The 27,230-nt window shown below is 39.0% G+C and overlaps 1 non-coding gene and 1 pseudogene across 1 annotated transcript; both read left to right on the top strand.

Annotated features, from left to right (window-relative positions):
* The first annotated feature begins 1,068 nt into the window (after positions 1–1,068).
* On the top strand, positions 1,069–1,175 carry LOC142178652 (small nucleolar RNA R71). Its single transcript, XR_012706922.1, has one exon. It is a non-coding gene; the product is annotated as a small nucleolar RNA R71 (small nucleolar RNA).
* A 202-nt stretch (positions 1,176–1,377) lies between these two features.
* Positions 1,378–27,230, top strand: part of LOC107762890 (sphingolipid delta(4)-desaturase DES1-like) — a 32,320-nt pseudogene continuing 6,467 nt past the window's right edge.

Below are 27,230 nucleotides of genomic sequence, written 5' to 3' on the forward strand. Positions count from 1 at the left end.
TTTGGCATGAGAAGGCATTTGCAACAAAGCATCAGTGAAAGGAATATTAATGTGAATCTGTTTTAAAATTTCCAAAAACTTTGAAAATTGACTATCAAGCTTTTCCCTTTTCATTTTTTGTGGAAAAGGAATTGTTAAGGGGAAAGGACTCAATTTTTCAATATTTTTGCCTTCTTTATTCTTGACTTCTTTCTCTTCGGATGGTTCAGAGGGTATTTCAACATTCTTACCGTTGTTTACTTGTTGTTCTGACGGGTCTGCATAGGGTTCATCATGCTTCTTACCCGAGCATAAGGTGATGGCCTTAAGGTGCTCCTTTGGATGTTTCTCTGTATTGCTTGGCAAGGGACCTTGAATCTTTTCTGGCACAAGAGTTTCCAGTTGGCTTAATTGAATTTCCAGATTTTTGAGGGCTGAACCTTGACTTTTCATCTATTCATCAGTGACCTTAATGTACTTATACAAAAGGTCATCGAGACTTGAATGAGCTTATTGAGGCCTTTGCTGGTATGGCGTTGCTTGTTGATAAGTTTTTTAGTTTGGTTGCCCACGGTTCTGATTCTGGTATCCCGACGAACCTTGTACTTGTTGCTTCTGAAAGCTTTGAGAGTTCTCTGAACCATTTGGATTGCTCCATTGAAATCCCGGATGCTTTTGTGTCATTGGACTCCCAAAAGAGTACGGTTTATAACTAACAAAATGGACATGTTCATCATTATGATTGGTTGCTTGACATTCATGGTTCAGATGATTTTCTCCACACATGTCACAAGCTCAGACTGGCTTGGTTGTTGTGTATTCACCTGAAAAGATTCAAACTTTTGTGCTAAAGAAACAATTTGTTGTGTTACTGTATTTAAAGCATCAACCTGATTTACCATAGCAGCCTTCTTGATGATTACACGCTCAGATGGCCATTGGATGGCATTCCCAGAAATCTCGTTCAACAATTGCAATGTTTCCTCCGTGGTTTTTCCCATTACAGAACCTCCTCTAGTTGCATCAATCACATTTCTAGCAGAGGGTTTTAACCCGTAATAAAAAATATACAGTTGTATGTGTTCAGGAATGTTATGGTGTGGACATTTTCTTAACATTGCTTTTAATCTATCCCAAGCTTGATAAACTGACTTAGTGTCAATCTACAAGAAATTAGATATTTCCTGTCTTAACTTTGTGGTTTTAGCAGGGGAAAGATATTTGTTTAAAAATTTCTGAGTTATCTGGTCCCATGTGGTAATGAAACATTGTGGCAAACTTCGCAACCAAGTCTTGACATCTCCTTTTAAAGAAAAAAGGAAATAGCCATAACTTGATAGCTTCAAGAGGTACTCTATTATACTTAGATGTTTCAACAAGTTCCAAAAAGTCAATTAAATGACTGTGTGGATCTTCGCTTGTATCTCCAGTGAAGATGCAAGACTGTTGAATCGTTTGAATCAGGCTAGTCCTGATTTCAAAGTTGTTTGCTACCAATGGGGGTTTTCTGACACTAGATTCACAGTTGAAGTGGTCAGGTCTAGTATAATCCCTTAGGATTCTGTTTGCTGGCCTTGGTGCTACTTCATCAAACTGATCCTCCACATGGAATGGTGGTTGAATGTCTTTGTCACAACCCAAAATCCAACTAGCCATGATGGCACCTAACCTCACCCGTTAGGTAAGCCAAATAACAATAATCTAATTCAATTAATATTTAACTGACTTTAATACACCCTCCAAGGACTGGTAGTACAAATCATGAGCTTCTTAGATTAGAATTTACAAAGCTGGTGTGAAATAAAAATCTGTCATCTGTCTGAAATATACATGAACAAATTAAAAATTCTAAAGCTACCATGAACAAGAGGCAGCATGACTGGAACGCAGGTAAATCTTCAGATTCAGCCCTCGCCATATGCAGCTACATCAGTGTCAGAAATTTGCACGCAAGGTGCAGAAGTATAGTATGAGTATAACCGACCCCATGTACTCAATAAGTAACAAGACTAACCTTTGGGCTGAAAGTAGTGACGAGCTCAACAGGTACAGTCCAATATAAAAATAACAGTACAGAAATGTAGACATGCTTTCAAGTTCAACAGTTAAATTCAGTACAAGTAAAATAGATCGATTTTGAATGATATAAGCAATATGACATATCTATATCTACATGCCAATGTACGTGTTGTATGTGATGCACCTCAGTGGAACCCTCGTGTACTCAAAATCTCAAAATACTCAATCACTCTGTACTGTATATGGCCAATCTAGCCCAGGGAAGATCCATCCCATATATATATATATATATATATATATATATATATATATATATATATATATATATATATCCATCAACTGACAGTCAGTCACTCAGTACTGTATAAGGCCAATCCAGCCCAGGGGAAGATCCATCCCCAAATATAAATGATTCGGACAAGATCCATGTCCAGGGAAGATCCATCCCTCAATATAAATAATTCGGGCAAGATCCATGCCCAGGGAAGATCCACCCCTCAATATAAATAATTCGGGCAAGATCCATGCCCAGGGAAGATAAATGATTAGGGGAAGATCCATCCCTCAATATAAATGATTCGGACAAGATCCATGTCCAGGGAAGATCCATCCCTCAATATAAAATCAACCGCGCTCACTGTGGGAGGGGGTGGGTGGGTTTAGACTCCGGAGGGGCTCCTTCAGCCCAAGCGCTATAATAGCTGGATCCAGGCATAAATAAATAAAATATCATGCGGTGTGCAGCCCGATCCCATAAATATCACTCAAAATCTCCAGTCTCTCAGGCTCTCAATGACATGAAAATCAACCTGACATGATGATATGATGTATCAATGAATGACAACAGAGACTGAGATATGATATGCAAATGATAGATATGACTGAGTACAAAATTACAATTCAAACAAGTAATTCAATAGCAATAAGATCTCTGTGAATCCCAAAATATTGGCACGTAGCCTAAACATGATCTTTAACATGAGTCTTAGCTCAATTTCCTCTAACACGTAGAGGATATGTGGATAATGACATGATTATTTGATTATACAACTCCACGGAATCAATTAAGTCACAATTTCTATGGTGCATGCCTACACGCTCATCACCTAGCATGTGTGTCACCTCCATACAATTCACATAATATGTAATTCAGGGATTTATACCCTCATAACCATGTTTAGAAGTGTTACTTACCTCAAATCGTGTAATTCTTTATTCCAATATGCCTTTGCCTTGCGAATCGTCCTCTGAAGGTCTAGAATCTAGTCACAATTAATTCGATACAGTCAACACAATTTATAAGAATTAATTCCATATGATAATACTAATTTTCCAAAAAAATTCGAAATTACACTCAAACATCGCCAGTGGGGCCCATGTCTCAAAACCCGACAAAAGTTATAAAATATGAATTCACATTTAACCACGAGTCCAACCATACCAAATTTACCAAATTCCGACATCAACTCGACCCTCAAATCTTAAATTTAACCTTAAGTATTTTCACAATTTTTCCAACTTAAAACACCAATTAAATGCTAAAAATAGCAATAGATTCAGGTAATTTGACCAAAATTGAGTTAACAACACTTATCCCGTTGTTTCCCTTGAAAATCTCCCGAAAATCGCCTCTTCCCGAGCTCCAAATCGTTAAAAATGGAAGTCCTATTTTCAGAACTTAAATATGCTGCCCAGGGGTTTGTTCTTTGTTTTCGCGACCATCCTCTCGTGTTCGCGATGAACAAATTCCTCAACGGCTATTTCCAAACTCTTCCCAGACAGCCTCTAGTATAATGGTCATAACTTTTCATACAAAACTCCAAATCACAAATGGTTTTAATTTCTGAAAACTAGACATCAAGGGCTACAACTTTAATGTTTGCTCATCTCCCAATTCCTTAAAGTTGCGAAAAAACCGAATAAGGATTTGCCTTATAACAGAGCTTTTTGAGCAATACATTTCGTATGCTATATGGGGTATTTTTGGGACATATAATATATCAAATTTAAGGTCTTGGAATGTAGTTTCCAACTCTCTTAACCGTTTCTTCATACGACGTCCGGATAAAAAGATATAAGCATCTGAAGAAGGGCCAATGCGAGGGTTCCAAGTAGCACCTTTCTGACTTTAAAAAAAGGGGATATTTACATCCCTTATCTCGTCTCTTTCTCCATGTTTCCATAGAGCACAACCAAATAACACCCCTAACCTTACCCTTAAGCTCTCTACAAGGGCTTCAAACAAGATTATCATCTCGGGCACGAAATCAAGAAGTGGTAACATTAAAACGATCCCTACGACGTAAGTATCGCTATATCGCCTCTCTTTTTCTTTGTAGTTTGAGTTTTGGAATGTATTTAATAGTTATGAGTATGCCTACTTTCTGTATTTAATCTTTTAAATATCAAGAAAGGTTGATAAATTAATTTCCTAATAGTTAGAACTCACGGGACGGTGATCGAAAGCCGTAAGTTCGAGTTATTTGACTTGTAGTGGACTGTTTTGTGGGCTATTTTGTGTTGCTTTTTGGCTGTCTATTTTGCTACTGTTTGATGGATTTTTGGAGGAGAAATGGTGTGGATAAACACCACATAATGGCAAAATGGTAGATTAGTCGTTCTTTGTAACATTTTCGGGGTGTTTGGCGCTACTATAGTTCTCATTTTGGGTATGAAGTGATTGGGGTGTTTTGGATGTTGTAAGCAATATATAACATGGATCTCGACTTGAATCCACTGTAGGAGGTAATTATATTGTGTTCTTTCATGTGCTTAAAGTTATCTTGATGTTGATTAAGTTAAATGGATGGACTAAACATGAACTAGTGAATAAAGTTGCTAAATGAGGATAGTTGGAGTTGTGGATTATTTTCTTTGTTATAAATATATGGTATAAGGCTGGAATTATTGATGAATGACTTCATTATCATGTTAATGATACTAGTAAGTTAAATTAAGCAGTCTATATGGGGTTATTTGGTGTATACAGGTTTCAATCGGAGCTTGCCGCTCGTCGTGAAGTAGTTGTGACTTGTTATTGTTATATGGTGTCTTGTTATTGATAATTATGTATTGATGGATTAATCTGGTCATTGTTATTTGTATATGGTATTAGAGGAGGATCTTGTTACAGGAGAGATGCTGCCCAAATTTACATAAACAAGCTACTAGTTTAAGTTGCCGACTTAGCCTTTACTCAACACTGATTTTGAATCTCCTTATGCTATGGTAGATTGAGTTGAGTTGTTTGAAGAATTGCTTGGAAGGTATTAAGGACTCAATGGAGTTAAGGTATGTTAAGTCTATCCCTTCTTTCCTTTTGGCATGATCCATATGATACAACGAAACGAGCAAGCACGCCACACAAATGATTCTATTCCTAGAAGTACTATAGTTACCCATGTTCTTGATTCCCTCTATGTCCTACAATCATATCGTCTGTTCATGGGTCTCATGACACTCCGATAGAACTTATTGAATTATTTCATTATGTACTACATTCATTTATACATGTATATTGACCCATGACCAGATAACGTTATAAACGCGTATAGTATTTGTATATGGGGTATGGGGGACATGTTATGGCGTTATATACGCACCACCACCTGATCAGCTGATATGCATTGATGATTTCTCCCACAGTGTCTGAGATGATATGATGAGATTCCCTCCGAGGCTTGATGATGTTATGTACACATATACCTATGCATGGTATGTCATTTATATGCACAGGCATGACATTATAAAATTTTCATGATTCACAGAGCTATTCAGAATTACAGGTTGAGTTCTTTACTCCATGTTTCTTTCATGTCTTTTATATACTACTATCATGCCTTACATACTCTATACTTTATTTATACTAATGTCCCTTTTGCTGGGGACGATGCGTTTCATGCCCGCATGTCCCGATAGACAGGTTGAGAGTCCTCCTAGTAGGCTATCAGCTCAGCGGAAGGTGTTGGTGCACTCCACTTGCTCCGGAGTTGCCTATCTGGTCGGTATGATTTGGACATGTATTGATTGGTATGGCGGGGGTCATATCTCAAATTTTATGACATTTATGTACTCGTAGAGGATTGTAGATAGATGTCATGTATATGGATACTTGTATGGCCTTGTCGGCCATTTTATTATGTATACAAATGATCATGTCGGCCTTATAGGCCTGTATGTCACATGTATAAGTTTCTATATTATGTCAGGCCGTCCTACATTTAGTATTCCCTTATGTTTTATTCTGGTCATCTCATGACGACCCTTCTAGACCATTTACCTATGATGGTATGATAAGAAAGATATGTTACGTTGGTGCTCGGTTAGGTAAGTCCCCGGGTGCCCGTCGCGGCCCATCGGTTTGGGTAATGAAAAAAGTGGTATCAGAGCAGTTCTGTCCTAGGGAGTCTACAAGCTGTGTCTGGTAGAGTCTTGTTTATGGGTGTGTTGTGCACCATACTTATAAGCAGGAGGCTACAGGGAATTTAGGACTAACACTCTTTCTTCTTACTCTAGATCGTGTGGTAGAGCTCAGTTGTAAGAATTCAAATTCCTAAATTTTATTTTATTCATAATATAACGATACCTATATCCAGAAAGAAAGTTGGTAAGAGATTGAATATGGTTGTGGAAGAGTTGAGTCAGAGGAACTCGATTTTGTATCATGCTTATGATGAGTAAATGTGAGGTCTTCAGCAGACCATGTGTGTACTAAGATGTGTAAGCTTCTTTATAAGGAGCCCTAAATCATGAATTTATATCCACCTATATGGTAAAATGAAATAAGAGAATCAGAAGGTAGATACAAGTTTTGACAAGTAAAAGAAGCAAGATGAAGAAGGGCACGAGGTACCTAGTTAATTTCAACAGTAATAGAGTTATATACAATTGGCCACACTCATCTTAATTATGCTTTATGGGAGCCAGCAGATATAGTTTAAGAGAAGGATAGGGTATCAGGATCCAGTTGGGGTTAGATTAGCCCAAAAAGGGTGGATGGATTGTTATCATTAGCTAACATTTCTGAATATAGTGCAAATGTGATAATAGATCTCCTTGTGAGATACCCAGATGGTGAACTCTAGAATAGTACAGTCAGATACGAATACTAGAATTTTCAAAAATTTCAGAAGATAGGCAGTGGAATCCTAGAAGGGATAAATATTTACCTTAGTATGACTCCAGCCCCGAGTAAAAAAAAAGAGGATGTTAGGCATTCCAAAGAGCCAGTGAGATGAAGCAAGGGGAGCTAAAAGTGAAAGAACGTTTTGTTGAAATTTTCAGAATAAAGTGATAGACAAAAATATTATCCGTAGAATAAGAAGAGAGTAAATGAAGCATCATGAGTAAGATGTGATATATGGGTGATAACGGTAAATCAAAACACGACACGATGATGGAGTCTATAGTCAAGTGAAGGAAAAGACAAGAGGAGACATTCCTTGAAACAATAGAAGAGTATAAGCCATAAAAGTCATATCCTTCCTTCGAAAAATAAGTTGGTGACTCCAACATGATTACCAGAAGGAAACGTTAGACCCCGGAGTAATAGAAATTAGTATGAGCTGGTGAACAAGATAAAATGAATATGAATTAGGGACCGAATAATTTGACAATAGCCGGCATCATGAGAATCTTAGAGATCACGTTCTGGCGATAATAGAATGGACAACGGAAGAATAACCTTTAAAGGTCATTCAGGAAGACGCTTCCCTAAAGCAAGCACTGTGAGCAAAGTTAAGCTTAAGGGATTAAGTGTGCCAGTTACACTAGGTGTCACCCTCGTACGTAAGAACTTTAGTTATCCTTGGTACATAAGGGTTACCACAAGGTGTGTAAGATGTCAGTAAAGATGTGAAAAGACGCCAAAGATGAAGAGCTAACTATGGAATAGTAAAGAAAGAATGCGGTACAAAGGTGAAAGGAATGAGATTACATTTATTCAGATCCTATTGATATGATATGACTCCATAACATTATGCAAGCATAACATCTGGGAGAGGCAGTAAGGGTTCCACACCAGATGATACTGATAAATAAGTGGGAATGAACACTCGATACATAAAGAGCCAGTACGAGAGGGAAGTTAAGACAAAGGACATAACCCAACAGGGGTTAAGCAGAATATAGATATGAGAATAGACCAAAGAGTAGTCTGTAGTGGATTCAGGAAGAGTTTAGTTCTGGCTAGACAAGAGGATACAAATAAATCAATAGATCGTGCAAGATAAATATAGTGAACCCCAATATAGGGAATCCAGTCTCGCATATACGAAATCGCAATTGTTGAAAAATTTTCAGATAAGAGTTGGGGTAGTTAAAGGTATTGTATAAGTGTTCCATAAATAAAAGAGAGTGCCACTGGGGAGACATTCAAAATTTCAGTTCAGAAGCAACCCTACGAGCACAAGGGCGCGGAGGTATGTAACTAAGGATAATTATAAGCGAGTAAGAACATCAAAGATTCCTTCGGGTGTGCGCTGTAATAAGCTCATAGCTTTACAGGAGTCAGAGGGTCTCCACTATGTACTACCCCAAAAGACTAGCTGGAGAAATAAGGAAGAAAGCTTCAACCTAAGCATAGTGACATAAAGAAGAAATGGTCGTATAACAATAGTCTCACTACAATATTGTATACACTCCATAAGAAAGTGGCACCATCGTGGCTAATTAACGGGAAGTAAAAATCAAAGGTGATATTTGAGATCATATGAGTTATAGGAAATTCCAATATTTGTGGGCAACAAGATTGTAACGACCCGACCGATCGTTTTGAGATCTAGCGTGTCATTCAGCGGTTTGAGACCCTCACTAGCTTCACTTCATGTATTATGACTTGTACGTATGGTCGGAATTGAATTTCGTGAAGTTCAGAGTTAGTTTGGGAAGCAAATTTTAATTTCGGAAGCTTTAAGTTGGAAGAATTGAATAAGGTTTGATTTTTGAGTAAAAGACCTTGGAATCGGAATTGGAAGGTTCCAACAGGTTTGTATGATGATTTTGGACTTGGGCATATGTCTGGATCAGGTTTTAGATGACCCAGGAGCGTTTCAGCGCCTATTATGGAAGTTGGCATGCTTGGAAGAATTTCCTAAATTTGGGTTGAAGTGCATTTCAATGTTATTGATGTCCGTTTGGAAATCCAAGTCTGGGAATAGCTCCGTAAGATGATTCTGGTATTGGGAGCGCGCCCGGATGTGGATTTGGAGGTTCGTAGGTCATTTTGGGGTCATTTGGCGAAAGTTAGAAATTTGAAGGTTTTTGAGAAGTTTGACTGGGAGTGGACTTTTTGATATCGAGGTCGGATTCCAATTTCGGAAGTTGGAGTAGGTCTATAATGTCGAATGTGACTTGTGTACAACATTTGAGGTCAATCGGACGTGATTTGATAGGTTTCGACATCGAATATAGAAGTTTGAAGTTATAGAGTTCATTAAGTTTGAATTAGAGGGTGATTCGTGTTTTTAGCGTTGTTTGATGTGACCTAAAGGCTCGACTGAGTTTTCATGATATTTTAGGACTTGTTTGAATGTTTAGTTGGGGTCCCGGGGGCCTCGGGTGAGTTTTGGATGCTTAACGGATCGATTTTTGGACTAAGGAAAATGCTAATGCAGCTGGTATATGGTGTAACCGCACCTGCGAGGTTTTGGCCGCAGGTGTAAAGCCGCAGAAGTGGCCAAGAGGGTCGCAGAAGAGGTTCTGGCTAGGGAAGGCTGGGACCGCAGATGCGGTCAAGTTTCGTAGAAGCGGGACCGCACTTGCGCACGAAGAGCCGCAAAAGCGGAGGCGCAGAAGCACTGCCGGGCTGTAGATGCGGGAAATGTTGGGCTGAGCTTGAACCGCACCTGTGATGGAATTTCCGCAGGTGTGGAGCCGCAGAAGCGGCTATTGGACCTTAGGTGCGAAGATCATGGCTGGGCAGTGTTTTCTTTAAAACGAGAGTTGGGTTCAATTTCACTTCATTTTGTCCATGGGAGCCGATTTTGGAGCAGGTTTGGAGTGCCATCTTCATCCTCTATTATGGGGTAAGTGACTTCTTCTCATTTTGGGTTAAATACATGGTTTGTATATGGATTTAAACATAGAAATTAATAGAACTTTGAAATTTTGAAGAAAAACCTAAAAATTGGTATTCTTGGATTTTGATCACGAATTTGGGCATGAAATTGAGAATAAATTTTATATTTGAGTTCGTAGTGCTATGGGTAGTGTTTGTCTTCGAAATTTTTTGGAATTCGGGCATGTTGGCCCGAGGGTTGCTTTATCGATTTTTCGAGCGGAATTGGAAATTATTATAAATTGATTAATTATGAGTATTAGAGTATATTTTGATTGGGTTGCATCTTATTTGACTAGTTTTGGATCGACGGTCACCGGTTTGAGGTGTTAGGGCGGTGTTGGAACCGGTTTTGGAACATCGGAGTGAGGTAAGTATCCTCTCTAACTCTGCGAGGGGGAAACTACCCCTAGGTCGTATATTTGATGTGTACAACTTGTTGCGGGGACTATGTACGCTTGAGGTGACGAGAGACCGTACGTAGTTACATTCATGTTATTGTCCGGGTAGACTTAGGTTCACACCATATTGTACTTGTACTATAGGGATTATCCTTACTTGTTTAATTCCTTATTTTACATTTCTACTTGAGACTAGACTTGCTATTGTAGAGACTTCACGATTTCACGATTAGTCACCGAATAACTTTACTCCTCCTACGGCATGTTTCCGTGATATATGTATATATTTCATTGAAAGATTTTTGTACATGTTTCCGTGGTATATATACATATACTTCTTTGAAAGGTTTTTGTTAAAGAAATTACAACTCACGCGTTTATTTGTGAGTGGGGTCAAGGACCCGTCAAAGCTTCTTACTCTTATGGGATCGGGCAGTTCGCCTCGGCAGGAATTAGTATTTCACTTCTTATGGGATCGGGCCATTCGCCTCGGCAGGATATTGTATTTCACTCTTATGGGATCAGGCCGATCGCCTCGGCAGGATTTATATACCGCACTCTCATGGGAGCGGGCTATTTACCTCGGTAGTTTAATAGATGTATCTAAGGTTTGGGCTGTTCGACCCTCGACAGTGTACAATTTAAATTTTTATGTTGGATCGGGCTGTATGCCTCGGCATTTCCTATATCATATCCCCATGGATTCGTGCGTAATATTTGGAAAAAAGCTCTCGATTTGAGTTATGACGATCTATCTGATGAGATCCACTATATGTATATATGTATATATATATATATATATATATATGCTCCGGTTAAGGAGGGAATTTCTAATAGAGAGCTTGAGTTCCTCGTAAAGATGGGGAATTTGTACCATGCGATTTATTACTTGTTTACCTCATTTATTTACTCTACCTCATATTTACTTATCTATTTACTGTACCTGATGTTATTGGACCGCTAGTGAGTGTCTATGTAGACCCTCATCACTACTCCTCCGGGGTTAGGCTAGACACTTACTGGTTACACGTTGATTACGTACTCATGCTACACTTGCTGCACATTTTTGTGCAGGTACATAGGTGACTAGTGGCCTTGTGAAAGTAGAGACGTGTATGCATGTGGGGACTTATGTGAGCTGCATTCCACATTACGACCCGCAGCCGGTAGAGTCTCCTTTAGAGTATTTATATTTCTCCTGTCCAAATTTATATTCCGGACAAATGCTGTATTTTATTTTACATTCCTAGTTGATGCTCATGCACTTGTGACACAGGGTTTTTGGGTTGATTATGAATTGTTCTGTATTGAAATTGTTAAAAATATTATCATTTACTCTGTAAATTCCATCTTCTACTATTTAATGGAAGGAAAAATATGATTTCAAAATATTAAAGCGAGAACCAAATTGAGTATTTATTGTTGGCATGCCTGACAGCGGTGTCTGGCGCCATGACCTTTAATAGATTTTGGGTCATGATAACATGGTATCAGAGCGCTAGGTTCACTTAGGTCTCACGAGTCATGAGCGAATTTAGTAGAGTCTTGCGGATCATTACAGAGACATCTGTACATATCTTCGAGAGGCTACAAGGCTGTTAGGAGCTCTTCCCTTCTTGATTCCTTATCATGCGAATTTATTCTTTTGAGGCTTGTACCTTTATTTCTTTCCTATTCAATCTTATGCGACATGAAGTGCTTGTTATAAATTGGGAATCGAGGAATTATAATGGTACTATAGATGTGGTGCAAGATGTTTCTCCCTGCATATTTCATTGGGCTAGAGTCGTCGCCTTGTGGAAGGTCGTTCTGTCGTTTCAGCTCAGTATCAGTATTATCTAAGGTTTTGAGATTTGGCATTGATTGTTATGACAATTCGTGTGTTGCTATCGCACAATATTTGTGTAATGGTAGGACGATTGCTAATGCGTCGAGGAATCGAATAACTTGAAAGGAGGTTTTACTTAGTTCATGAATGAGAGATTCAATATTTTATTTCTGGCAGAGAAAAGGCAATCGGACTGAGAATGTTCATGTTTGGGTTGATGGAGTGACGAGACTTGATATTTTTGAGCGTGGTGGAATTTTCATCTGTGATATGGTGTCATCGTCCGTGTTGAACACGTTAAGGTTTGCCGATGTTATGGTCTTCTTCAATTTGCCTTCGGGGAAGTGTGTTGTAAAATGGTGCCTGAGATGCGGTTGTTAGAGATAACAGAGTGTAGCGATTTCGGAATCGAAATAGTATTTCTAGTATTGATGGATCGAGAAAGATAATCTTCTAAGAGGTTTAGATTTGGTGGCGACTCATGTGATCAAATGTTATAGAAATGGATTCGGGTTTGGAGCAACAATTGGGCAGCGAAGGACAAGGAAGGACATGTGGGAGGTGTTTTGCGGTGGTTGAATTGTTAGGAGGTCGAATGTGAAAAGTAGAAGTCGAGGAGTTGCCTAAGGGAGAGGGTTTGACCAAAGTGGGAGAGTGGCAGAGTAGCATATGGGTTCTGTGGTAGGATAGCCACACGCCTTGAGGGAAGCTTAGAGCAATTTGGGAACCGTGATGGGCAGTGACTAGGACCATGGATTTTATTTGGATGTAACATGACTTCGTGTTTGGAATGTGTTGTTAGACTTTTAGCTGATGTCAATGGGGAAGGAGGAACCTTGGCGGGTCCCAGGGTTATGTTATTGTAGCTTCAAGCTAAGTGGGAGAGCCCCACCGTCTATGATTGGATTGCGTAGTTGTCAACTTGTGCGGTTTCTGGTTATCGGTGTATTGATGGGTTATTACGACTAAGGAAAGAAAACATCAGTGGTAACTTGAGCAAAGGATTTGAGGAATGTGTGATATCTTTGGCCTTATCGGTTCATGTTCAGGTCTTGGGTAGACTTAGAGTCTATGCTTCTTGTGGACATGATGTATAAGGAAAGGAATTCAACCGATTGCTTCTTCGAGAGGGTGTATATGTGCTAGCAGAACCTTGGGTTTGATTATATTCGGGGTCAAGTCAGAGTGGGTGACTCTCAACAATGGTTCTAGTGGGTTCAGAAATTCAAAGTGCGGTGCCTAAGGATTTCGAGTCCGTGGTATGGTTAAGTATCGAATTTTGGCAGCAGATTATAGAAAAAGGGACTTGGAATGTTCTATGTTTTCTACAGTCTGCGGTGCAGTATCGAAGGAATGGGAGAAAATAAATTCGGATTCATAGAAGAATTTTCAGAATAGGTGTACTAGTTGAAGATGTGAATATGTGCATAAGGAGGGTATAAGATGGTTCGTGGGTTTTGGAGACAAAGTGGTCTCGTGAAATAAGGTCATTCAGGATGAGTGCGGATTTGGGTTCATGATGTTTTGAATGGAGCTATCATTATTTCTAGGGCAAGTCCCGAGTAAATTAGAAGAAGCGGCTCGGTTGGTAATGGTTGAATCAACACGATTATGGCAGTGGCCAGTTTCTCCAGCGTGAAGTTATACATGTAGATTATGGTTATACACTTGGGCTTAAGCACCACCACAACTTGGTTGATTTGGGAGGTATTCGATTCGTATGGCTTTGTTATGTAAAGGGATTTTCGGAAGAGTTATGGCAGTTTAGGTCACGACATGAGGTTGTATTTTCTGTGATTTGGGAATTTAGTTGCGTGTTGCAATGGTTCTCGTGAAATGAGTTAAGTAAAAGGTTTCTATATGATGAAGTGTTTATCCTATTAGTGGACCAGGGGTTATTATGGAATTCTAGTACTCTCACCTATTGGCATATTAGGTGCAGTGAGTGGCATGGGAAATTGGAAGTTGAGGATCAATGTTGCGGTTCGATGTTGACAAGAATGTCACGAGCTCGGATGATCAGGGAAGAATTTGGATGTTTAGAGTAAGTTGGTATTGTCTTTAACGTCACCTGAGATTGGTGTCCTGTGTAAGAGGCTTTGTGTACTGATTTGCGTCTTCTTGATTTGCTTTACAGCATTAGTATGGCCGGTAGTATGGATGTGCAGACTTGTTACCTGGTGCGGAAGGTCATAGGAGCATATCCCAAGGGAATATTGCATAAGTGTGACATGTAGTCACCTGATTGATTAAAGGTTAGGACCAAGTATGGAGATTTGGTACTATCGCTAATGTGAGAATTTATGCCTGAAGGACGCTCGGTTCATTTGGTTGTGGAATGTGGAAGTTTGTTCCGAATTTGACGGTTGTTCTTATGTGTCGTGAATAGGTCATTGTGGGCTCTATATCAGGCCGGATATGTTCATCTCAGTATAGCGTTGTTTTCGGAAGGATCTTCGGGCCTTGGATGTTATTTCTGTCGTCAACTATTCCGTGTAATCTATATTATACCATGTGGGTTATGAGGTGATTTGGTTATTCGCACTCGTATTGAGATCCAGTATGGTTTGTGGTATTATGTGAGCAGGATGGCTCTTGAGATACTGATCATATATCGCACCTTAGTTGTGCTTGAGTTTTGTAGCGCGTGACGCTACCCGTCTCCCTAGGATTTGTATTATGCACTTGGCGTGCTTATGGTTGATATTCGGGCATTTCGTGAGTATAAGCATTACGGCTCGATGTGTGTTTTCTTTAGATTATTATGTGTGGATCGGGTGGCACGCCGCTACGGGTATATAGTTGGATCGGGTGATACGCCGCCACAGATATGTTGTTTGGATCGGGTGGCACGCCGCCACGGATATGTTGTTTGGATCGGGTTGCACGCCGCCATAGGTATCATGGTTGGATCGGGTTGCACGCCGCCACAGGTATCATGTGTGGATCGGGTTGCACGCCGCAACAATGTGTTATTGAGTACAGTTTCCCATATCTATTATTGCGTGTTTTGCTTCTCATTTCCTGAGGAAGGTTCATAACATCCTTTCGGTTGTTTAATTAGTTAAGTGGGTTGAGTAGTTCTTTCCGGAGTTCGTTTTTCCTTATGTATCACATTTGAGTTTATATCTTGTTGGCACATTGTGGCATTATACGAGATTTTTGGTAGTGTCTGAGGTGGCTTATTGCCTGAGCAGCTTGTACTGGGTGAGACGAGATTATTGGACCTGGGATCAGTGCGATCAGACTTATATGAAACATATTAAAGAGTAAATATTGTTATTCAGTCTAGAATGAGGTAATGGTTCTTGTCGGGAGGAGAGACTCCATAAATTGTGATTCGGCAGGTGGTTATGACTTCTACACATCTTCTCTATCGTGGCAGTATTGCGAGAGTTAAAGCAGGGCTTAATTGGTCATGAGGTACACCACGGGCTTCAGGTCAGTGGAAATTTTAGCTGTTGTGCCTTGGAAAGATTGCCTTAGGCAAATGAGTTACGCGGTGCATGGTAAGAATTCAGTAATGGTATATAATCATGTGTTGATACATCATGTAATGATGAATACGGTGTTCGTATGTTGGAAACAGACCTGGTAGAGAATTTCAGATGTTGGAATTTGGCTCTAAGGCTTATTTGACTAGATAAAAGGGAGGATTTTCAGGTTTGCTCGAGCAAATGTGCTCAACTGGGTTGTGGTAGCACGGGTAGGTGCACGAGGTGTTAAACAATGATTTCGGACAACTCCAAAGCAGTTCTTAGCACGTTCGAGGACAAACATATGTTTAAGTGGGAGAGAATGTAACGACTCGATCAGTCATTTTGAACTCTAGCGCGTCATACAGCGGTTTGAGAACCTAAGTAGCTTCACTTCAGGTATTATGACTTGTACGCATGGTCGAAATTTAATTTCGGTAAGTTCGGAGTTAATTTAGAAGAAAATTCTAATTTCGGAAGCTTTAAGTTGGAAGAATTGACTAAGGTTTGATTTTTGAGTAAACGACCTCGGAATCGGGAATGGAAGGTTCCAATAGGTTCGTATGATGAGTTTGGACTTGGGCATATGTCCGGATCGGGTTTTGGATGACCCGGGAGCATTTCGGCGCCTATTATGGAAGTTGGCATTTTTGGAAATTTTTTCTAAATTTGGGTTGAAGTGCATTTCAATGTTATTGATGTCCGTTTGGGATTCCGAGTCTGGCAATAGCTCCGTAAGGCAATTCTGGTATTGGGAGCGCGTCCGGATATGGATTTGGAGGTTCGTAGGTCATTTTGGGGTCATTTGGCGAAAGTTAGAAATTTGAAGGTTTTTGAGAAGTTTGACTGGGAGAGGACTTTTATGATATCGGGATCGGATTCCAATTCCGGAAGTTGGAGTAGGTCCGTAATGTCGAATGTGACTTGTGTGCAAAATTTGAGGTCAATCAGACGTGATTTGATAGGTTTCGGCATCGAATATAGAAATTAGAAGTTCTAAAGTTCATTAAGTTTGAATTGGAGGATGATTCGCGTTTTTAGCGTTGTTTGATGTGACCTAAAGGCTCGACTAAGTTCGCATGATATTTTAGGACTTGTTGGAATATTTGGTTGCGGTCCCGGGGGCCTCGGGTGAGTTTTGGATGCTTAACAGATCGATTTTTGGACTAAGGAAAATGCTAAGGCAGCTGGTATCTGGTGTAACCGCACTAGCGATGATTTGGCCGCAGGTGCGGAGCCGCAAAAGCGGCCAAGAAGATCACAGAAGCAGTTCTGGCTGGGAAAGGCTGGGACCGCAGATGCGGTCAAGTTTCGCAGAAGCGGGACCACACCTGTGCACGAACAGCCGCAGAAGCGATGACGGGCCGCAGATGCGGGAAATGTTGGGCTGAGCTTGAACCGCACCTGCGATGGAATTTCCGCAGGTTCGGAGCCACAGAAGTGGCTATTGGACCATAGGTGCGAAGATCGTGGCTGGGTAGTATTTTTTTTAAAACGAGAGTTGGGTTCAATTTCACTTCATTTTGTCCATGGGAGCCGATTTTGGAGCAGGTTTGCAGCGCCATCTTCATCCTCTATTATGGGGTAAGTGACTTCTGCTAATTTTGGGTTAAATACATGGGTTGTATATGGATTTAAACATGAAAATTAGTAAAAATTTGAGATTTTTAAGAAAAACCTAGAAATTGGTATTCTTGGATTTTGATTACGAATTTGGGCATGAAATTGAGAATAAATTATATATTTTATTCGTAGTGCTATGGGTAGTATTTGTCTTTGAACATTTTCGGAATTCGGGCGCGTGAGCCCGAGGGTTGCTTTATCGATTTTTCGAGCGGAGTTGGAAATTGTTATAAATTGATTAATTATGAGTATTGGAGTATATTTGATTGGGTTGCATCTTATTTGACTAGTTTTGGATCGGCGGTCACCGGTTTGAGGTGTTACAGCGGTGTTGGAGCCGGTTTTGGAACGTCGGAGTGAGGTAAGTCTCCTGTCTAACTCGTTGAGGGGGAAACTACCCCTAAGTGGTTTATTTTATGTGTACAACATATTGCAGGGACTATGTACGCATGAGGTGACAAGAGTCCGTATGTAGTTAGATTCATGTAATTGTCCGGGTAGACTTAGGTTCACACCATGATGTACTTGTACTATAGGGATTATCCTTGCTTGTTTAATTCCTTATTTTACATTTCTACTTGAGACTAGACTTGCTATTGTAGAGACTTAACGATTTCACGATTAGTCACCGAATAAATTTACTCCTCCTATGACATATTTCCGTGATATATATATATATATATATATATATATAAGACATGTTTCCGTGATATATATATATACTTCATTGAAAGGTTTTTGTTAAAGAAATTACAACTCACATGTTTATTCGTGAGTGGGGTCAAGGACCCGTCAAAGCTTCTTATTCTAATGGGATCGGGTCGTTCGCCTCGGTAGGATTATGTATTTCACTCTTATAGGATCGGGCCGTTCGCCTCGGCAGGATATTGTATTTCACTCTTATGGGATCGGGCCGATCGCCTCGGCAGGATTTATGTACCATACTCTCATGGGAGCGGTCCATTCGCCTCGGTAGTTTAATAAATGTATCTATAGTTCGGGCCATTCGACCCTCGGCAGTGCACAGTTTAAATTTTTATGTTGGATCGGGCCGTACGCCTCGACATTTCCTATATCATATCCTCATGGATTCGTGCGTAATATTTGGCATAAAGCCAGTATATTTGTGAGTTTTCCCAATTTGAGTTATGACGATCTATCTGATGGGTTATGATAATCTATCTGATGAGATCCACTATATATGTATATATATGTTCTGGTTAAGGGGGAAATTTCTAATGAAGATCTTGAGTTCCTCGTAAAGAGAGGGGATTTGTACCACGTGATTTATTACTTGTTTACCTCATTTATTTACTCTGCCTCATATTTACTTATCTCTTTACTGTACCTGATGTTATTGGACCACTAGTGAGTGTCTATGTCGACCCCTCATCACTACTCCTCCGGGGTTAGGCTAGATACTTACAGGATACACGTTGATTACGTACTCATGCTACACTTGCTGCACATTTTTGTGCAGGTACATATGTGACTAGTGGCCTTATGAGAGCAGAAGCATGTATGCATGCAAGGACTTACGTGAGCTGCATTCCACATTACGACTCGTAGCCGACAGAGTCTCCTTCGGAGTATTTATATTTCTCCTGTCCAAATTTGTATTCCGGACAAATGTTGTATTTTATTTTACATTCCTAATTGATGCTCATGCACTTGTGACACCGGGTTTTGGGGTGATTATGAGTTGTTCTGTATTGAAATTTTTAAAAATTTTATCATTTACTTTGTAAATTCCATCTTCTACTATTTAATGGAAGAAAAAATATGATTTCAAAATATTAAAACGAGAACCAAATTGAGTATTTATTGTTGGCTTGCCTGACAGCAGTTTCCGGCGCCATCACGACCTTTAATAGATTTTGGCTCGTGATAAAGATAAGCTATGTATTCATGCAACAAGTGGCAGAACGACCAGGAAAAGTAATTTCTTACATTTAAAGACAACTGAGAAGGCACGAAAGGAAATATATGGTGCTAGCAATTTAAAGGAAGATTGCGAATAGTATAAATAGATATGTGTAGGTCGCAATCTAAAGTATGATAGAGCGACAAGGTTTTAGGTAGACAAGAGTAAGGTTATGAAATGGTGAGTAAGAAGGTGACGAGAACAGGTAAGGTCTCGAGATTAAGCCTATCAAAACAAGAGAGCTGATGGCTTCCATAAGTTATAGAAAGCTCGGTATAGTCTAAAGGAACTCAGATGAGTCTAAAAATATGAGCAATTAGAAGAGATGAAATGCTTCCCTGGTAGTAGAATAAGGGTGTAATGGTGATAGATAAGAGGATGACGTTTAGGCTTTTGAATGAGTAATGATTTTAAGAAAAGGGATTTCATGAATTGCATGGGATTAGAATACCCATATAAGATGAATCACGTTGGGATGCTATGAAATACGGTTATTGAAGTATAGTATCACCCTAGGTGGATCAGGAAAATTACTTCAGTTGTTCCCCGATGAGACGTGAGACCTAGTGACAATGTATTACATAAGAGGTCTCAAGTTATCAGTGGTAGATATAGATCAACATTAAGGTGAATCAACAATAGATGGATAAAAATTCCAAAGTATAAGAGGAGGTTATAATGCCATTCTTTAGATGAACAGTAATAAGGAAGCATTAAAGGACTTAGATTTATACATATGAGATAAGCAGTGAAAGAGTAACCTGGAGTTGGGTAGCATACATCGGTAATAATAAACCGAAATAAGTGTTATAGTATGGTATGACCTACCTCGATGCACTAAAGCCATAAGGACAGATAACCAAGGCTAGGAAACAAAATATAGCAATAGTGGTACATTTAACAAAGTACCAAGCGAAGAACTTCAGTATACCTATACATGCCCAGAGGGACAACTTGTCGTAGTCCTGTATATGTTCACAAAGTGAGGCCTAGAGATTGGCTAAAAGCTGAAGGAAAATGAGGGAAGAGTCGCATAGGCGCACATACAAGGACAAAGTCGTACAGACTACATGATAGAAGGTAGAAATAGTTTTTAGATTGGAAGAATTCTGACCACGAGTCATGGCATGAGAAAGAGGCCTAAAGGGGGGAATGCCCTGGCCTTTGGATTTATTCATAGAACAGTTGCCCAGATGGAAAATAACAATATTAAAGTATTTATAAGAGCCATAGGTTATGAGAATGATAAGCACATCAATCAACATTAGAGTACGAATGTTCCAAAGGGGGGAATGATGTTACACCCCATGTTTTTGTACGTGAAAGTACGTCGTAAGTCAATTGATGTAAGCTTAAAAATGAGATCCTCTTTGAAAGTATATAAAGTGATTTAATGATGTTACGTTCCATTTTTGCAAGCCTTTAAGAGTTATCATTTGGGGACAAATGTTTCTAAGGGGACATGTTTTTACACCCCGTAATTCAGACGTCACTGTCATTATAAGATTATCTATTATAAGATCAAAAAGGACAAAATCCTTCTACAAGGATAAGAAAGGTTTACCGAAGTCTTAAGTAAGTTGAGATGAATATGAGACTTATTAATCATAATTTAAATGAGTTTAAAGTCATGATATGACTATATATGATGTTTGGATATGAAATATAAAGTTTGGGAAAAATCATATTAAAGTTGCCAAAACTCTGAATAAGAATTTGCCTTGTAACAGAGCTTTTTGAGCAATAAATTTTGTGTGCTAATGGGGTATTTTTGGGACATATTATACACAAAATTTAAGGTCTTGGAATGTAGTTTCCAATACTTTTAATCGTTTGTTCGTACGACTTCCGGATAAAACGTTATAAGCATCTGAAGAAGGGACAATGCGAGGGTGCCAAGTAGTACCTTTTTGACTTTTAAAAAAACGGGATATTTACATCCCTTATCTCGTCTCTTTCTCCATTTTTCCATAGATCACGACCAAATAAACCCCTAACCTTACCCTTAATCTCTCTACAAGGGCTTCAAACAAGATTATCATCCCGGGCACGAAATCAATAAGCGATAACATTAAAACGATCCCTACAACGTAAGTATCGCTATATCGCCTCTCTTTTTCTTTGTAGTTTGAGTTTTGGAATATATTTAATAGTTAATAATATGCCTACTTTCTGTATTTAAGCTTTTAAATATCAAGAAAGGTTGATAAATTCGTTTCCTAATAGTTAGAACCCACGGGACGGTGATCGGAAGCCGTGAGTTCGAGTTATTTGACTTGTAGTGGACTATTTTGTAGGTTGTTTCGTGTTGCTTTTGGGATGTCTATTTTGCTACTGTTTAATGAAGTTTTGGAGGAGAAATTGTGTGGAGAAACATAACATAATGGCAAAATGGTGGATTAGTCGTTCTTTGTAACATTTTCGGGGTGTTTGACGCTACTATAGTTATCGTTTTGGGTATAAAGTGATTGGGGTGTGTTGGGATGTCGGGTAGGAGGTAATTATATTGTGTTCCTTAATTTTATTAAGGTTATATTGATGTTTATTAAGTTAAATAGATGGACTAGACTTGAACTAGTGAATAAAGTTGCTAATTGAGGATAGTTGGAGTTGTGGATAGTTTTCTTTGTTATAAATATATGGTATAAGACTGGAATCATTGATGAATGAATTCATTATCTTGTTAATTATACTATTAAGTTAAATTAAGGAGTCTATAAGGGGTGATTTGGGGTATACAGGTTTCAATCGGAGCTTGCCGCTCCTCATAAAGTAGTTATGATTTGTTGTTGATATATGGTGTCTTGTTATTGATAATTATGTATTGTTGGATTACTCTAGTCATTATTGTTGGTATATGGTATTGGAGGAGGCTCTTGTTACAGGGGAGATGCTTCCCAAATTTACATAAACGAGCTACTAGTTTATGTTGCGGACTTAGCCTTTACTCAACACTGATTTTGAATCTCCTTATGCTATGGTAGATTGAGTTGCGTTGTTTGAAGAATTTCTTGGAAGGTATTAAGGACTCAATGGAGTTAAGGTATGTTAAGGCTATCCCTTCTTTCCTTTTGGCATGATCCATATGATACAACGAAATAAGCAAGCACGCCACTTTCACAAATGATTCTATTCCTATAAGTACTAGGGTTACCTATGTTCTTGATTCCCTATATGTCCTACTATCACATCATCTGTTCATAGGTCTCATGACATTCTGATAGATCTTATTGACTTATTTTATTATGCACTGCATTCATTTATACCTGTATATTGACCCATGACTAGATGGCGTTATATACGCGTATAGTATATATATATGGGGTATGGGGGAAATGTTATGGCGTTATATACGCACCACCACCTGATCAGCTAGTATACGTTGATGATTTCACCCACAATGGCTAAGATGATATGATGGGATGCCCTCAGAGACTTGATGATGTTATGTACACATATATCTATGAATGGTATGGCATTTATACGCACATGCATGACATTATAAATTTTTCATAATTCACAGAGTTATTCAAAATTACTGGTTGAGTTCTTTACTCTATGTTTCTTTCATGTCTTTTATATACTACTATCATGCCTTACATACTCGGTACTTTATTTGTAGTAACGTCCCTTTTGCCTGGGGACGCTGTGTTTCATGCCCGCTGGTCCCGATAGATAGGTTGAGAGTCCTCCTAGTAGACTATCAGCTCAGCGAAAGGTGTTGGTGCACTCCACTTGCTTCGGAGCTGCCTATCTGGTCAGTATGATTTGGACATGTATTGATTGGTATGGCGGGGCCATATCTCAAATTTTATGACATTTATGTACTCTTAGAGGCTTGTAGACAGATGTCTGGTATATATATACTTGTATGGCCTTGTCGGCCTATGTTTTGAGTATACAAATGATAATGTCGGCCTTATAGGCCCGTATGTCACATGTATAAGTTTTTATATCATGTCGGGTCGTCCTACATTTAGTATTCCCTTATGTTTTATTCTGGTTATCTCATGAAGGCCCTTCTATACTATTTACCCATGATGGTATGATAAGAAAGATACGTTACGTTGGTGCTCGGTTAGGTAAGGCACCAGGTGCCCGGCGCCGCCCATCGGTTTGGGTCGTGAAAATAAATGACATAGCAGACCTATGAAAATTTTCAGAACTGGATTCTGACCCTAATATTAAAAAGTCAACTCCCCGGTCAAACTTCCAAACTTAAATTTTCTACTTTCGCCATTTCAAGTATAATTTAACTACAGACTTCCAAATAATTTTCCGGACATACTCCTAAGTCCAAAATTACCATACAGAGCTATTGGAAGCATCAAAACTCTATTCCGGAGTTGTTTGCACAAAAGTCAAAACTCCGGTCAACTTACGAACTAATCCCGAAATACCTGCAACATCAAAACCGACGATTCACACACGTCATAATACATCATATTAAGCTATTCAAGACTTCAAATAGTTGAAAGGAGCATAAATGTTCAAAATGACAAGTCGAGTCGTTACAGTCTTCTACTCCCTCATTGTCCATTCCTTCACGAGCTATGCTTTGAGAAGATCATGTTTGTCCTTTCTTGCACAATCGAAGAGATTTTTCAATTTCTGGATCGTAACTAGCCAACTTTTTTGTAGAAGAGCTAGTCATAAACTACCCAAAATTTTTAAATAAAAGAAATGCAAACCCATTTTTTTTGTTTATAGAAAATTAAAGTAGTTCCTAAAATAATAATAGTACTAGATAAAATAATATGAACTATTGTAGTAGTATTACTAAATAACAACTAAAAATATTTTATAAAGTTGAAAAATAAAAGTAGGTGATGTAACAAAAACCTTTATACAATAATATTCTTACTTAAAATTGTAAGGCCCCATAAAATTTCGCCAAGGAATTCAAGTTTTGTGGTGCCGATGTCGGGTAATGTGTACGGACTATTTGGGTTGAAGAATACATCGAGGTGTTGGTGAAAATGTTTTGTTGAAGGGCCAGTTATGCGGTCAGATTCGCAACCGTAGATACATTATTCGAGCTGCATACCCATCATAGATTTGAGCAAAAAAATGGTTGAATTTTGAAGGTCGTTTTGCGGTCCAATCTGCAATCGCACATCCATTTAGCGGTCCGCATTTTCCATCACAAATATATCTTGAAACATTTTCTTGGATGATTATGCGGTCCATTTTGCGGCCGCACAAGTGGTCTGCGGACTGCAGACCTGTCGCAGACCTGTCCAGACCATTCCAGGTTTTGGGTATCACTTTAGCGGTCCATTTTGCGGACCGCATATCTGTTATGCGGTCCATTCTGCGACTGTAGACCTGAGTTCGGAGGGTCCATTTTCCTATTTTTATAACCCGACCCATTTTGATAAATAACCTTTGGGGCTTATTTTGGGACGATGGTCTGATGATTTTACAGAGAGGTAAGAGCATTTTAGAGAGAGAAGGAGGAAACCTAGCATTCTAATCACCCATTCTTGCACCAACCTCCAAGAATCAAGGAAGCCAGTCACTAGATTATCATCTATCCGGGTAAATCCTACTCCTAAGCTTTCATGCAAGAAATTATGAATTTAAGTATATTGTGGGGGTTGGAAATATGCCGTGCATCTGACAATAGGTTGTAATATATGGGGTTAATGAACTAGTTTAGGTAGTTTCCTGTTGAAAATAGTTTAGGGAGGAAGGGATTACCATTGTAGAGCTTTGTAGTCCATTTTGCATACTAGGTGTTTGACAAAATTCCTAAGAGAGTTACACCATGAGAATCCCTTTTAATTATTATTCAATTTTCGCTATCTTCCTATAGATTATTATTGCTAGAAGTGTTGGGACATTGTAGTAACTTAAGGAAATCTCAAAAAAGGTATAATGGCTAAACTACTCTCTTAGAATTGAATTCCATGATGTTCTCGTAAGTTTCAAGTATGGTTGGCTCAAGTTCCTTATTCCCATGTTCCGAGTTGTTCCCAATAAATTTGATTGTCCCGAGTAAGCAAAGTGTGGAGAATTACATATTCAAAATGTGTTCTGGATGTTCCTATCACATTATGTTATCCTTCGGGAATGTGTTCAAGAATGATATGTGTATTAAAATGTTATGTCTTTGAGCCATGTTTCAAATGAAAGTCCATTATGCTTAACTTGGAAAGAATACTCCATGCATCTAAAACTCCAATTGCTTATATGTTTACCTAAAGTCTTGATTTGAAATACCTTGTTATTGATAATCTATAAGGATGCTTGAAAGTGAAAGAAGTGGGTTGGAGATATAAAGTGTGGCCAACGTGCCAAGAATGAAAGTTATACTTGTGGTCAATGGTGCCGAGAAAATAAAATGATGTGAGAAAGGTTTTGAAATAAGCCTTGATTCAACTGTTCCAAATTGACTTCGAAAGTAAATGTGCCTAAAAGCTTATGTACTAAAGTCATGCCCAAATATGGATGTTTTAACTAATGCTATGCTTTGTAAGTATTTCCAAAGTATTTTGAGCTCTTATATATTCATGAGTTGAAATTGTGTATTCCTCTTTTGGGAAAAAGTATTTCAAGAATGAATGATGTGTTAAAAATTTTCTATTGTGACTTAATTATGTTATACCCCTTTTTGGGAAGAAAGCCGTGTATGAAATCAATGTAATCAAACACTTATTTCTCATATGATGAAATCTTATGAACCTATTCTTGCTAAGGCCAATGGTGCCAAACGGTTGATTGGAAGAGAGCCCCTTGTACAAACTATTATCGTTTTGGGAATCTAGAGTTTATGGTATTGTGATTACACATTCACCCGCATACATTGGGGTGAGGTGGCAGGGACGCTTTTATGTAGAGTTGTTGTATTGTGATTACACCTCCCGCATACATTAGGGTGAGGCGGCATGGCCGCTTTGTGTAGAGTTTATGGTATTGTGATTACACCTCCATCCGCATACATTGGGGTGAGGCGACAGGGCCACTTTGTGTAGAGTTGTGGTATTTTGATTACACCTCCACCCGCGTACATTGGGGTGAGGCAGCAGGGCCGCTTTGTGTAGAGTTTATGGTATTGTGATTGCACCTACCCCCGCATATATTGGAGTGAGGCGGTAGGGCCTCTTTGTGTAAAGGTGGTTACAGAGGATCCCCGACTTAAAATTTATAAATGTTATTGAAAGCTCTTAATAAATTTGCTATGGTTTTAATGGCTAACTAAGCCTTTTATTTGTTACCATGATTCATCATATCCATGTTGTATTTCCAAGTCTTTGAATAGGTCGTTTTGGTTTTCATACTAGTATTATTCCACATGTACTAACGCCCCTTTTTCCGGGGGCGCTGCATCTTCAATGGATGCTGGTGGTTCATCAGCGGGCAGCTTCGGTCCTCGGTAGCAGTCACTCTCTATTCAACAGGTTTTGGTAAGCCCTACTCTGTTCCGGGCCTTGTGTCATTTGACGTTGTATTTTGAGCTTTGAGGTATAGCCGGGGTCTTATCGTCGGCACTTCCATTCTTCTCTTCTGTTGTACTTAGAGGCTCCGTAGACAGGTTGTGGGTGGTGTTTGATATTGGGAATTAAACTAGTAAGTATTGGTATTTGGACAAATATATTTTTCATCATATCTATAAACATGTAATATTTTGAAAATCATAAAATAATATCCTTTAGTAATGAAAAAAGAATGTGGAATATTTGAATCTTCTCATGTCTATCACTTGTACTGGTTCTTATATTGTTAATTGGCAAGGTTGGGTAGAAGGCATCTAGTAGGCTTGCTTAACCGGGATATCTCGGCTGAGCGCCGGTCGTATTCCCCGAGGTCGGGGCGTGACAAAAATAATAAATATTATGCTAATACGAACAATACTATTTTTAGAATTACTAAAAATAATGATGATGCTAAACATAGTAAAGAGTAGTACTGCTAGTAAGCA

The sequence above is a fragment of the Nicotiana tabacum genome, chromosome 24 (genome assembly GCF_000715075.1).
Source record: "Nicotiana tabacum cultivar K326 chromosome 24, ASM71507v2, whole genome shotgun sequence".
NCBI classification, from domain to species: domain Eukaryota; kingdom Viridiplantae; phylum Streptophyta; class Magnoliopsida; order Solanales; family Solanaceae; genus Nicotiana; species Nicotiana tabacum.